The following is a 15,790-nucleotide window of genomic DNA, read 5'->3' as shown; positions in this document are numbered from 1 at the left end:
GTGAGGAGACCGGGAAAGATGGTGGCGGTGAATCGACGAGGGGTGGAGAAGCAGAGGGAGTGGAACGAATAGGCACAGGCGCGACAGGAGTGATAGGGGAGTCAGGAAAAGTGAGGAAAGAGATATCCTCCACTGAAAAAAACGAGGAAGATGGGCGTGGGTAAAAAGGACGAGACTCATCAAAAGTCACGTCTCGAGAGATTCGCATCCGACGACCGACAGGATCCCAACAACGATAGCCCTTATGCTCATCACTGTAGCCTAAGAAGACACACTCAACAGACTGAGCGGTCAGTTTGGTGCGTTCGCGAGGGGCAAGAAGAACATAGCAAACACAACCAAACAAGCGAAACATCGAATAATCGGGAGAACGATCAAACAGACGCTCAAAAGGAACACCACCCTGCAAAGCAGCAGATGGCTGAAGGTTGATGAGATAGACAGAAGTGGAGATAGCCTCGGCCCAAAAATGAGGCGGAAGAGAGGCGGCGATCATCATAGCACGAGCCGTCTCAAGAAGGTGACGATGCTTGCGCTCAGACACGCCATTCTGAGCATGAGCACCAGGACAAGAGAACTGGGCAAGAGTACCCTGCTCAGCAAGGACACCACGCAACATCTTAGAGATATACTCACCAGCGGAGTCAGCACGAAAAACACGAATTGGTGAAGAGAACTGAGTATGAACCATGGAAGCAAAACGCTTATAAATAGACAACACCTCACTACGTGAAGTCATGAAATAAAGCCATGTGTAACGAGAAAAATCATCGATGAAAATAATATAGTATTTATGACCACCTTTCGAAGCGAAAGGAGCCGGACCCCATACATCAGAATGGACTAAATCAAAAGGACGCGTAGACACTGACTCACTATGGGAATATGGTAACTGAATCTGCTTGCCAAGACGACAACCCTGACACTCTAAAGAGACATCTCCTGAGACAGACCCCAGAAGACCTCGACGAACTAAAGACGATAATCAAGAACCACACAGATGACCAAGTCGATGATGCCACTGCTTGAAGGAACCAGTAACAGAGGCGACAGCAGCGGAGGGACTGGCGATGGTGGTGGCAGCGGAAGGAACATGAAGCCACTCCAACTCCCAAAGACCCTGAGAATCACGGCGGCGAGGGCCAGCCCCAACCAGAGTGTGCGTGCGACGATCCTGGACAGAACAAGAGTCAACATCAAGGATGACACGACAACCAGAATCAGTAAGTTGACCGGCAGAAAACAGATTCATGGTAAGTCGAGGAACATGAGCAACATCAGGAACAAAATAAGGAGTGGAAAGATGGCCTCTACTAGCAACAGAAAATGGAGTACCATCAGCAGTGAAGACATGAACAGGAGAATCCAGCGAGCGAAGAGAGGACAAAGCGGAAGAATGAGAAGACATATGAAAAGAAGCTCCAGAGTCCAGAACCCATGGGAATGTACCTGACTGTGTAGAGGGCGGGTGCTCAGTGCGGGAAGCATCAGTCACAGAACCAGCAGTACCCGTCGAGGAAGAACCTGAAGCCGCGAGCAGACGCTTAAGTCTCAGAATATCCTGCTCAGTCAAAGCAATGGCTGAAGCTGGCGAGGGAGATGACGAAGTCCCTGAGGAGGAGGATCGCGCCTTGCGCAGGTGTTTCCGCTTTGTGTAGCACTGGGACTCAATATGACCATCATTGTTGCAGTAGTCACAATGTGAACGGGGGCGACCTGAGCCTCCAGAAGGAGTGGGCAAGAGCGGCGGAGCACTCGAGCGAGAATGGGGCGGTGCAGCAGGTGGAGTGGAAGAAACCCGAGTAGCGAGCACAGAGGGAACCTCTAGCAAACCAGCACCACGTAGGCGAGTCTCCTCAGCACGAATCTCTGAAAGCGCCTCCATGAGAGAAATACGGCCACGAGCAAGCAACTAAGCACGCCGGGGCTCAAACTCCTTACGGAGCCGAGACAGGAACTCGTAGACGCGATGAAACTCCAAATCGGCCTGGACAGCCTGGCAGCAGGGGCAAGTACGACAACCAGCACTGCGGAGAGAATCAAGCTGGCGCCAGATAGCAGAACTCTGTGCATAAAAGTCATCAACAGTAGAGTCACCCTGCTGAAGAGCATGCTCCCGACGAACCACAGAAAGGTATAAGGCATCACCAGAGGGCTCATAGCGCTGACGAAGACAGGTCCACATCTGGAAGACAGTAGGAAGACCCAGAAACTCAGAAGCAAACTGAGGCAGAACACTAGCAGTGAGAACAGCTGCAGCACGAGCATCATCATCAAGCCACTGGGTGTAAACAGACAAAGCACCATGATATGTCTGAAGAGCCTCCTCATAAGCCAAAACCCTCTCATCATAGGCACGATCAGCAGCCCCATCAGCAATCTTAGCCGCATCCTTGGCGGCCTGATTAGCATCCGTAGGAAGAACCAGTGGAGTCGGCGGAGTAGGGGCCACCGGAGGAACCGGACGTGGCGGACAGCAGACCTCGCCAGAAAGAACACCCCAGAGACGGATGCCACGCATGTGAATACGCATGAAGCCAGCGAACTCGGTGTAGTTAGTACCATCGAAGATCACCGGACAGCGAGGAACAGCGACATAGCCCGATGCAGCAGACATTTTTTGTGTGTGGCAAAGATCGAAAGCAGCAGAAGCCGGACGAGAACGGCGGCTGGGAGCGGGATCCGGCAGGGGATCTCGATTGGGGCCGGCTAGGCGGGAGCTGCGTCGATCAGGGCCAGCTGGGAGCTGCGCCGAGCGGGACGGGCTGGGCGCCTGGAGATCGGCGAGGCGGGAGCAGGCCGAGCGAGGCGGGAGCAGGGGCCGAGCGAGGCGGGAGCAGGGGCCGAGCGGGACCAGCGGGACGCCTGGAGATCGGCGAGGCGGGAGCAGGCCGGCTGGGATCGGCGCCGAGAGGGACCAGCGGGGCGCCTGGAGATCGAGGAGGAGCCTCCCTGCGGCGATCGAGGAGGGGAGATAGCAGCGACGCCGAGCGAAGGGAGAACGTGGCGACGGCGGGAGTGGATCGAAGCACGAGTTGCGCGTGCGAAAAAAAACCCTAAAGCTCTAATACCATGTTAGGAATAAGCAACTTGTATTCCCATGAGGCCATAGGCCGATATATATACATGTACAGGTGTGTAACATATGCAGGAAACCCCTTATACAACGGGATAAATACAAAGGGGTACATGACCTATATTATAACTCTAACAGTATAAAATGGTCTCAAAGGAAAAACAAGTTGATGAATCAAACACTTTGGTAAAATGTATGGCTCAGCAAAATAGTGATGTAATATTCCAAAAATAAGCGATGTATCACCTGTTGCCCAGGAGTCATTATGTTGGAACGTGTTTGTATTTGAACTCCAGATAGCAGTCTCAGTTACAAAATGGAAAAGAAAGATATTAAGACACTACTTTGTGTGCGTGTGTGTGTGGAGATTAAGACACTACTTGACAAAAAGGACTCTGAGGAAAAAAAAACTTCGATTAAGGTGACCCTTACATTGGATACAAGTGATTAGGTAGTGGTGTTCTTGTCTATGCTTCCTGCAATGTTTTTGTGTTTACTTGTAAAAAAGGTGCACAGTCCAGAATCCATGCTTTCATACTAAATTAGGACGACGAATTTGACAACAACCAATTTATATCTCAAGGAAACATCTTTTAAACTTCATTTCCATAACGGTTATAAACATGAACTGACTTCACGTGGCACATCTAGGCCTGGTAGGAAGTCCCTTTTGTTTCCACTCAGCTGCTTATAATTTTAGCTTATATAAAGTTTGACCTATCGGTGAAACCTGAATGCCTTGAACTTCGTTGCCTCGGCGGCGGCCTTAGTGATCCATATTGCTAAGCCCCCCCCCCCCCTCTCTCAGCTACCCATGTTGTAAATATATGTGCTAGAATTACAACACAAGGTAACTAATATTACCTTCGCACAGGCACACTTGATGTACACTAGAGTTCGATCATTAATCTTTTTAGAGTACACATGTGAAGTGCTTCAAAGTAGCACTAAGTGTTCATAATAGAAAAATTAATTAAAGTGCTTCAAAGTAGCACCAAGCATAAGAAGCAAAAAAAAAGTGCGTCAAAGTATTACAACTTCATGCATTTCATTGTTGAGAGTTCATGAGTTTCATTGTCATGGACATAAAATTTTAAATAGTGGATACTGGATAGTGGATTGGTTGTAGATTGGGGTATACGGCGTAGTGGAATGCGGATTGTGGCGCTATGTCCGCATATATGAACACTCGCAAATTAGAGATTATTGTGTATATTTCTAGACCGTTGACAAAAATATGACATTTACTTTGAGCAATCATCATTTACATAGGAATATAAACTATAACTGAAGCATTATTTGGTCCTTGAAACATATAAGCAAGGCACATTTACACAAACCAATAATATCATTTATATAGCAGGCAATATTGCAGATGTAGGATGATATAGCGGTCTGGCAACTGATATTATGCCCGCATCATGATAACTGATATGGTGGCCACAATATGGAGAGCGGACGCTATTTAAAAGCTTAATCCTAGATTAGCTTTTCCATATGGGAGGTCGTGGGAGTGGTTGCTATTTAAAAGCTTGTACTTGATTTTTTTAGAGGAGTAAAACAAGCTTGTACTCCAGGGTTAGAAGAGAGGGGTGCCGGGCCACCGGCGGTGAGAATCACTGCTGGTCTGGTCACTTGCTTTGCTTTTGTGATGGGCTGGGAACGAAGCGGTTCGAGGACGAGAGGCGAAGCGGCCCATAAATGACTGAAATGGCCAAGCAGATCGAATAGCCGGAAAGAATCTTCCCGTAACAGTTCATGCCGGGTGCGCATAGGAATCTCGCCTTGGAGGCTCCCCTCTCCTCTCGGCGACGGCGACACCATCACCGTAGAGATCGATCTCCCTTGCCGATTCCCTCAGGCGGTGCTCGCTGCGTCCCTTGTGGCGCGGCGGCTGCGCAGAGAGGACGAACCTTGGGATAGTACCGCTCGCGGACCCAAAACCCCGAGCGAGAGGATCATGGATGTGACCGCATTGGCTTCGGGCTCCGCCACTTCCGATCTCGAAGCTAGCGCTGATGGAGGAACTTGGACTCAAGGAGGACGATCTGCAGATCTGCAGGACGTCATGGTGGAGGATGGCGAATTGCCACAAGAGGCGACACGCTGGATGGCGATCGCTAGGGTTCACACCGACAAAACCTACAACCAATATTGGTTCTACAGAAACATGAGGGTGGCATGGAATCTGGTGCAGGAAGTAAAGATCAGACCGCTCGAGGAAAACCTCTACTCTCTCCAATTCTCTTCCCTCGGCGACTGGGAGAGGGTAATGGAGGAAGGCCCCTGGAATTTCAAGGGGAAGGCGGTAGTTTTGTCACACTACGATGGTTTCACGAAGCCGTCGACGATTGAACTCAACATGATAGACATATGGCCGCAGATCCATGATCTCCCAGATGGCTATTTCTCCAAGATAAAGGCACTGTCATCCACGGTGGGCGAGTTCATATTTGCCGAGCCAAAGTCACATGATTTTGAGGGCAACTTTGCAAGGGTTCGAGTGAGAATCGATGTTACTAAACCTCTGAAAACTGTTGTCTCGCTAGTTGTTAAAAAGAAGGATACGGTTGAGCGTGTCATCTTCAGAATCAAGTAAGAGAGATTGCCGGATTGGTGTGCTGTCTGTGGATACTTAGGCCATCTGTATAAAGAGTGTGGAGACGGGGTTCATCCACCAAAGGCATTGGTTTTCAAGGACATAAAAGCTAGCTGGTTTCAGGGTCCTGGAAGGGGACCGGGTGAAAATGACAGCCATAGGGGCGGTCGCGGCCAAGGCCGGATGGGACGAGGAGGAGGTCGTTCAGCAACACACCATGGCTCTACGGGCAACTAGGCTCATGAGGACGCTGATCAATCACTCAACGATATCACGATGGAAGAATCAGAACACAATAGAAAGAGAAGCGCTCTAGTTGACCCAAAGGCTACACATCCACCCCTTCTGGTGCAATCAAGCAAAGCCCTACTCATGCTGCCACCGGCGGTTCCCCCAAGCCCCACATCGAAGCAGGAGACGAAGAGAAACAAACCGAGCCCATCAACTGTTGAGACAAACCCATCGAAGAATGTGATACTCAACAAGACCTCTTATGCACATTTGGCGAGCTCCCAAGGGGGGGGGGGGGGGGTTCGCCTACCGCAGTGAGTCTTCTTTGCTGGAACTGCCGCGGAATTGGCAAAGTCGCGACAGTTCGGGAGCTACGCGATCTAGCGAGGCAGTTTGCCCCCTCTATTCTTTGTATTCTTGAAACACAAATAGAGGGTTCGAGGGTGGAGAATTTGGCAGATGGTTTAGGTTTCAATAAAAGTTATGCAGTTAGTAGTTCAGGCAGGAGTGGTGGTCTTTGTATTTTCTGGAATGATGTAATAAAAGTGGAAGTTATTGGTTACTCGAGGTATCACATTGACGTTTTAGTGAAAGATATGGTGGATGTGCTGGTCAGAATTACCTTTGTCTATGGAGAGGCTCAAGTACCGGAAAGGCATAACACTTGGAACACTTTGAAAAGCATAGCTGAGACACAGAACAGGCCATGGGCGATCATGGGTGATTTCAATGAGGTACTAAATCTCAGTGAACATGAAGGTGTTGGAAGCCGGAGCCAAGCTCAGATAGATGGATCCCGAGAGGCAGTTGATACTTGCGGGCTGTCAGATATAGGTTACACCAGCATAGACTGGACGTTTGAAAAAAAGGTTGCGGGAGGCACCTTTACTCGTGTGAGGCTGGACAGATGTCTGGTTAATCTAGAATGGTTGATAGCTTTACCATCATCAGCTTTACTCCATAAGAGTGCTACGAGCTCTGATCATATCCCAATCCTCCTCACGCTACGTGATCAACATGCATGCAGGGCGGGTCCCAGGGCATTTAAGTAGGAAACCATGTGGGAAAGGGACAAGTCCCTCTTCACAACAGTAAACAGCCGGTGGTGCATGCAAGAGGGGGAGACAGTGGAATCCTTGTGCGCAAAACTAGGAGATCTCGTAGGAGACTTATCCTCTTGGGATCGGGACAAGTTCGGTTCAGTACGGAAAGAGATTGGCCAATTGAAAATTCAGCTACAAATTATGCGCGCTACCCCAAGTCGATCCGGACCTACACGAGAAGAGACAAAAGTGACAGATCGGCTGGTTGAACTCTTTCATCGAGAGGAGATGCTTTGGCGCTAGAGAGCGCGAGTGGAGTGGTTAGTCCATGGTGATAAAAATACCTACTTCTTCCATCTGAGAGCAAGTAGACGACGCCGTAAAAATCAAATCAAATCGTTGCATGATGAGCAAGGTCAAGTTACTGAGGACAGGGCTGAGATGGAAGAGATGACAACGGAATATTACAAAAACCTGTATACGTCCAAGAGGGTGCATAACATGGATGAAATGTTAAGGACTGTACCAACTAAGGTAACATCCGATATGAATGACCTCGTGAATGCCCCATATACTCAAGAGGAAGTCAAGTGTGCCTTGTTTCAGATGTTTCCAATTAAAGCACCCGGCCCGGATGGATATCCAGCTCATTTTTTCCAACGGCATTGGGAGGTGTGTGTGGGGGAGAGGTCACAAGTGTGGTCCTCAAAATCGTCGAGGGATCTGAGTCTGCAGCCTGCATCAATGATACGATCCTGGTTCTCATCCCAAAGGTAAAAAAACCCACCCTCCTTAAACAGTTCAAACCAATCAGTCTTTGCAATGTGCTCTATAAAATTGCGTCTAAGGTGATATCCAACAGACTCAAACAGATACTCCCAGATATTATTTCAGCAGAGCAGTCAGCCTTTGTTCCTGGTAGATTAATTACTCATAACATCATAACAGCTTATGAGTGTTTGCATTTTATGAAGAGGAATAAGGGTAAAAAACATCTATCCTGCGCGCTTAAGTTGGACATGATGAAGGCCTATGACAGAGTCGAGTGGGCCTATCTCCGGGCAATAATGCTTAAGTTGGGGTTCACCAGAAGGTGGGTTGGCATTGTTATTAGCATGGTAACCACAATCAAATTTTCAGTTCTGTTTAATGGAAAGAAACTTGAGGAGTTCTGTCCATCATGAGGGATTCGACAAGGGGACCCGATATCTCCATACTTGTTCTTGTTAGCAGCAGAGGGCCTGTCGTGCCTGTTAAAATCACAAAGAGATCATCCAACCTAGGTGGGATTCAAGTGGCACCTTCGGCGCCACCAGTAAGCCACCTCCTATTCGCTGATGACAGCCTGCTGTTCTTCAAGGCAAACAGTGTGGGTGCTACCGAGGTGAACCAACTGTTGGATATATATTGCAATGCAACAGGTCAGCGGATAAATTTTGACAAATCATCTATATTTTTCAGCAAAGGTGTCCCTGAGGCTGTTCGCAATGATATAAAAAACACTTTGAACGTCCCTAATGAAACCTTGAATGAGAAATATCTGGGAATGCCAACAGATGTAGGGGCCTAAAAATGGTGCATTCAAATACTCAAAGGATAGATTGTGGAGCAAAATCCAAGGATGGGTTGAAAGGACGATGTCTTCTGCGGGCAAGGAAGTGCTAGTCAAAGCGGTGGCCCAAGCCATACCAGTCTATTCCATGTCTTGCTTTAAACTGCCAAGGGGCCTTTGTGAGCACCTGAACATGTTGGTAAGGAAGTTTTGGTGGGGGAGCAAGAACGGTCATCGCAAACCACATTGGGTATCATGGAAGGCAATGACTCAACCAAAAAGCATGGGAGGATTGGGGTTCAAAGACTTGGAGCTATTCAATCTAGCTATGTTAGCTAGGCAGGTCTGGCGCATGTTACAGGATCCTAACTCCCTCAGCGCGCGCATATTGAAGAGCGTTTATTTCCCAAACACCACTATCCTGGATGCTAACCTTGGAAGTCATCCAAGTCAGATATGGAGAGCTCTTGTTGAAGGACGAGACACGTTGAAGTTGGGGCTTATCAAGCACATTGGCAATGGAGAGAGCACCAACACTACAACATGACCCCACATATAGCAACGCTTTCTTTCGTATCTAAAAGTCCATATATGCGTTGCTAGGGTCTTTACCAACGGATTGGGATGCGTAGCCTTATCCGGTGTTGCTAGCGCATAATGCAACGCTTATACTACCGTTGGTAAAAGGGACCGTTGCAAGAGTACAACACATAAAACCTATTTTTACAGCACTTATATACGTTGGTGCTTAATGTACATGAATCCCAAATCTGATTGCTAGGCAATAGAGAATTTGAAAGGCTTCGGATGTTGGTGCATATATAATATGAATAATATTGTATAATGTCAACAATTAAATTAATGCTCCACATAATGATGATAATTATGTGTATCAAGTGAGGAAAAAAAAGAGAATATACTCACAAGAGGAAGAAATCATATATCATATAAAAATGTTGGATTACAATAATGGATATTACAGGAGGAACATCATCCAAATGTGTGCATAATCTAAAATTTTCTTGACAGCAAAATCTAAACTAAAATCATCCATCAATATCCCTACAACTTGACTAAAACTAACTGAGGAACATCGTCCAATAGGAACATCCCACAACTTAACTAAAATTGAAAGCATCCATCATCATCAACATCATGAACCAGAATATCGTCGTCGTCGTCATCATCATTCCAGTATACTTGTTACGCACCCATATAATCATCCATATATCTTTTCAATCTACAAAGAAAATAACAAAATGAACTATTAACTCATAATGCATTGACATGATGCAAGTATTGATAAAGGCAGGATAATAGACACGTACAAACATTGAAGGCCATGCAATATTTTTTTTTGCATTACCATTAGTATTGTAGTTTTTGCGACTCTGTACCAAATCTTCAGTTTTCGCAAGTGTTGTATTACACTGCCCAAAATGCATTTTAATTTCAGCACCATCAATTTTCAATTTAGGATCATAACTTAGAACTGTAGCAAGAACTACGTCCTTGTTATGATTCTGGAAATATACCGGCATGACTGTTAGTGATCATTGATGACTAATCCAGACGCCACAATATACGACATAGCCTGCAGAACAATATGGCTCAATAACATTATATGGACAGATAGAACCTAGCATGGCTCAATGGTCATGGACACAACGAGCAGTAGTACAGTAGGGAGAGGGAGAGTATACCTTCCATGGTGTCCCCCTACATCAAGTTGGTGCGTGCAGCTGCAATGCCAAGCGAAAAAGGTTACAGGTGTCTCATGCATCTCTGGAACAGCGCAACACAAGTAAAGCTTCACCAAGTTCCATTCTACTTAATAAAAGAAGAGAATCTATATTCGTCTCGTTCTATGTGTCCTAGTTACTATCTTGGCAACTTTACATCTTACTCAATGAATTTATCCATGAGTTAGTTAGACTAGTCATCAACCAGTGCATCTCGACAATTTTAGTTTGCCATGTATAACTATAACATTTTTATGTAATAAAAAATAAAACCATAAATTTTAAAAGAAGCATACTTTTAACTAATTGAGAAATATCACATGTGATACTGTGTTGGCTTACATGTGGCTGAAATAAATTTATTTAATAAATGCATTTATACATACTATTTATCATTCCTATAAATAAACTTTCCAAATTATAATTTATATTTAAAAGTCTGGGATCCAGGGTTAGTAAATATACAGAGGATATTATGCAATATTGTGATTTCCTTTAATTACATAGCAGGAGTCTAAATCTTGTGTGCTCCTAAAATTAGCTATCTAGGAACCCCAAATGAACCCCATGCTTTAGTGAGTTGGTGTAAAAAAAGAAAACCACACTTTCTAGTTAGCAAAAAAACTAAAGCTAATGTACGGGAATATCTGTATAATATAAATCTTCATTAAGAAAATGTTTTCTGAAATAAACACGTACATCACTCAAATCTTCTACATAAGAAACACATCCAATGATTATGTTATGGTTGGCTGGAGGCAGCAGTCCAACACTACTGTTTGGAACTTTGATTATGTGGTGCTGCTGGAGGCGACCAGAGTTGGAGACCACCGCAACTGGATGCTTTCACTCCCTACAACACAATCGAGTCAAGAGGAGTACTCATCAATACATGCATACAAGACAGGTCTTTTCTTAATAAAACAATAGTGATTGTATAGTTCTTTCTTCTGTTATGAGCTTAAAGGATGGAGAATAGAACACAAATCGCCACACCGCCATTTCCTTCACTGGACGGCCTCACCGCCAAAGACGCCCGCGGCCGCCTAATCTGCTTCAAACTACCTTTGGTACACCTCCACTGCCACATGAACCATTGTTAGATTGATTTAGTAATTAGCCTACAAGAATATATGTTGGCCATGGTCAAAACCTGAAACAGGAGAATACTAAAGATTGGAAAAGAAAATAATCAGGGCCTTGGAGATTTATACTGTATTAATTACTTGTAGACCCTAACCTGAATTTTAACCATACCTAGGTGTTTTTTGTACTAATTGCCTCAAACACACTGGTTACTGCGTAGATGGGCTTCAGAATCCCTCCCTACAATGATGTTACCCTAGAAATAATATGCAGCTAGGGGTTGATTTTTAGCCACTACTGCTTGCAAGGCAGCAGCATAGTAGGTGTATTTGCCATGGTTGGAGGCCATGCCGACCTTCCCAGCCTCAACACATCGTGACTCAGTCAAGCATGTGGCCATCCTCTGCTTTGACACTTTAGCAGCAAAACAAAATCAAATTGACCTCAACCAGCAGACACTTGATCCCAAACAGTAGAAAATCCTAACAACACCAGAACAACAATGTCTCCTGATGTGCCACGAACCAGAGCAGAGGGAGGAGTGGACCAACTCACCTGAAGCCGGAGGAGGAGGAAGCTCGTGGCTGCTTCATCCCGAGCCGCAGCAAGGTTGTCCACTGCCTGTTCCTCCCCGCATGTCTACATGAGAAGTGAAGAGCAGAGGTTAGAGAAGGGAGAGAGAGAGAGAGAGAGAGAGAGAGGATGAAGCCAGGGGAGGGGATGCACTCACCGGATGAGACGAGGACGACATGGTCACCGGCACCGGATCCGAAGCCCGAAACCCTAGCCATGGGGGATGGGTCGCAGGTGGGCTTTGGTGGCAGCGAGCGCTCGATCTAGCTGGATGGGAGGGCTCCACGGAGCGAAGGGACCTCAGGCTGTGCTTGGCGCTGGCGGGATTCGCCGGACATCACCTGATGCAGCCGCCGCAGGTAGCGCGGCGAGGAGCCGCGTGAAGAGACCGGGATGGAACACGAGAGGGACGGTTGGGTGGGGATGTGGCGGATCCTGCAGCCTCCGGAGCTGTGAGGTGGGAGGAGGGGAGGTGGAGGGTCGGCGCAAGGATTTTGATGCGACGTGGAATAAGCAAAAGATCGACTCCACGTTTCTGGCTTTTGATACGAAAGTCGTACTCAGTATCCCACTCTGTACGACACCCATGCAGGATTACTGGAGTTGGGCTCATGAAAGGACCGACCAGTTCACAGTTCGATCGGCCTACAACATGCTAGTGGCGACGAGGCAAAGGAGAGAAGCTTGGTTGGAAGGATCTGCGGGTTCCTCAACGACACACACAGATGCAGTCGTTGCCAACAGAAGATGCGAGGGCACATCAAAAAATGTCTACGACAAGCTCCTGCGGCTTTTGTGGAGCTCCTGATTCCTGGCGTCACTCCCTCCTTGAATGCACCGTCTCCAGATGCACATGGGCTTTAGTTGATGACGAGCTGGGCAGCAACTTGATGGCTACAACAGAGAATCGAGCTAAGAGTTGGCTCTTCAACTTGATGGGGTCGTTATCGCAAGAGCAGTGTATCCAGACGGCGGTGACACTATGGGCTGTGTGGACATCTCGGAGGAAGGCCATCCATGAGGCCATATTCCAGACTCCACATATGCAATAAAGTCCTTCATAACCCGCTTTATCCCAGAACTGGAGGCAGTTCGGAAACCCAGGAAACCGCGTCAAGCAGCGGCGAGCTTTGGTCCCTCGACCGTAGGCCCCCCCGACAAATTTTGCAAAGATACATGTAGATGCGGGAGTCAGATCACAGAGAGGAGGCTCGACAGTAGCCATTTGCAGAGATAGTCAAGGAGTATTTATGGGAAGCTTAGCTCTAGTCATTGCTGGAGTTTGTGATGCACCCACATTGAAAGCCATAGCTTGCCGGGAGGCCATTGCATTGGCGGAGGATCTTAACCAACAACACTATATTGTTGCCTCCGACTGCAAGCAGGTGATCGAGGACATCGCTAAAGGGAGTCAGGGAGAATACATAGTCATTATCAGAGAGATTAGATCAAGAACACCACAATCCACTTGTAAATTTACTTTTTAAAGACGTGAGGCTAATATAGAAGCTCACAAGTTAGCTAAATTTGCATTGTCTTTACTTCCAGGGCGTCACGTGTGGTTAGGCCAGCCGCATGACCAAGTTTCTATCCCACATTCTGTGGACTTTGAGCAATAAAAATGCCTTTATCCTAAAAAAAAAAATGTAACAGTTCATGCCGGCCCGTGGCTCATGAAAAAAAAAGAAAAGGCTCGCTCCTCGCCCACGCTCTCCTCCGACGGCTTCGCAGCCGTTCCTTGCCTGCTCCGTCGCCCCCTACCTCCACTCCACTCCCTCCCGTGCTTCCTCCCACTCGACGGCATCAGCAAATGAGGCGGCAGCCCTCGCGGGTCGTCCAGCGGCACGGAGACTGTGGGAGGAGCAGCCTCGTGTCATCTCTGACCAGCAGCAGCGGGCTGGTGGTATTGCCCGCCAGCAGTTCGACGAAATGCCGAGGCCTCATGGTGGAGTTATCTATAGCACCAAGAGTTCTGCGGTTTGGTAGTCTGCGGAAGGGTAACTTGATCCAACTGAGAATATGTCACTATCCTTGGGGGAGGAGCAGCCTCGTATCAGTTCTGACCAGCAGCAGCGGCAGGCTTGTGGTATTGCCCAGAAGCTGTTCGACAAAATGCCGAGGCTTCCTGGCGGAGATACTATAGCACCGACGGTTCTGCGGTTCGCCGGTGTGCGGAACGATGACTTGACCTGACCGGGAATATGTCACTATGCTTACCAATGGATCTCTCGCTGTTTCGCAAACTTTCCGTCTTATAAAGGAATGCAGGCTCTGTGGTCAGCTCATCTTTAGTGGTCATTCACCCACTTGGGCTGCTCTGCCTTGTAATGACCGAGAAAGGCTTTGCTTTTCCCAGATTCGGATTTTCTATCGTGATTTTCAGTGGAACCATTCATGTTCAATCCACGCCTGCTGTCCATACAAGACTGTAAGTACATTTACAAGGTTTTCTTTCATTTTTTTTAGAAAAGGAGGATCATCCCGGCCTTTTCGTACATGAAGGTATGCCATTATTCCCCACTCCCATCTCACACTTTTTTTCTGGCATTTTACAGTTCCAGAGGAAGGGTCATCTCACTTACGTCTGTTTTTCCTCAGGTTCGTGGTACAAACTAAGCTTCAGATGTTAGGTGAGTTCTCAAAAACTGGTAATGTTTCCAACATGTGTAATTGTGTGGAGGGAGGGATTATGCATGTACCTACCCGGCAAACGGTCACTCAATGGGAGTACTGACTGTACTTATAAATTAACTACGAGGATCAGAACATCTCTAGCATAATCCCTATATGGATCCCTATGCCTAAAAACTGTCAAAATGGGAGGAAAACCCACTCTAGCAGATTCTCTATATGACACCTTATCCCTATAATGTTTAGTGACAACCCTAGAAACGCGGTGAATCCCACCTCTTCCGCCCCTATCCATATACTTTTGATTCGGTGAAGTCGGCATACTCTATATGTTCTAGTGCCAGAGAATGCAAGATAAATGCCTCAGTAAATTGAAGGAAAGGGGCTGGACAAATACTGTTTTGTCCCTTGTGCCTGGTACATGATGACACGGCCATGCTCATCCTACTGTAATGCTCCTGCACCACACTACAAATCATTTGAGAATACTAGTTTCTTCTATTTTCATGGCAACGTTTGATGAATTATATTTGTTTCCTTTTCATGAGTTGTAGGGTAATTTCATTCTTGCTTGTTTAGTTCCATAATTTGTTTTCTCACTCCTGCTTTTTCTCTTATAGCATGATCGGTTGAACATGAGAAGCTTATACTTAGTTGCATAATAATATATACTTGTACATGCATCTGTACAGTCACTCGACTTTTCTTGTCAACATGGTATTTCTTATTATTCTTGTTCTGATTAATCAGTTATGGCTTTCTAGTATGGGGAAATTTGAATACTATGCAGGGGTTCTCAAGTTTGTGTACTCCAGAATTGTTACTTGCCTCACAGCTACAAAATAGAACAGCTAGAGCTAAAATTAACATTATTTCTGAAACAGTTTCTGGGTAAAAAATGTAAATCATAGGGTCAATTTTACTTCAAGCTAGTGTAGTGCTACATGCAGTTTCTGCCTTTTTTTTTACACAAACACCCGTATTTTAGGAGTTGCGATGAATTTTCCCTTTGTTTCAGAATATTTTTTTCATTCACCCCACAATCTCCATCTTGTCTTAATTTTTCATCTACTTTTGCTAACACTCTTGATATGCAGTTGGAACAAGCTATATTTCTAGCATTTTAACCCTTTCAGTCTCTTTCAACTCTCTAAAAACAATTTATCAGCCACAGTTTACACGTGGATCAGCAATAATGCATCGGGTCTTATGCTTGTGGCCCACACAGGTAAGACATGCCCATAGCCCTGGCCCTGG

This window comes from Aegilops tauschii, chromosome 5 (genome assembly GCF_002575655.3).
Source record: "Aegilops tauschii subsp. strangulata cultivar AL8/78 chromosome 5, Aet v6.0, whole genome shotgun sequence".
Taxonomy (NCBI): domain Eukaryota; kingdom Viridiplantae; phylum Streptophyta; class Magnoliopsida; order Poales; family Poaceae; genus Aegilops; species Aegilops tauschii.
The sequence above is the reverse complement of the archived record's forward strand: the minus strand, read 5'-3'. Positions refer to the sequence as shown.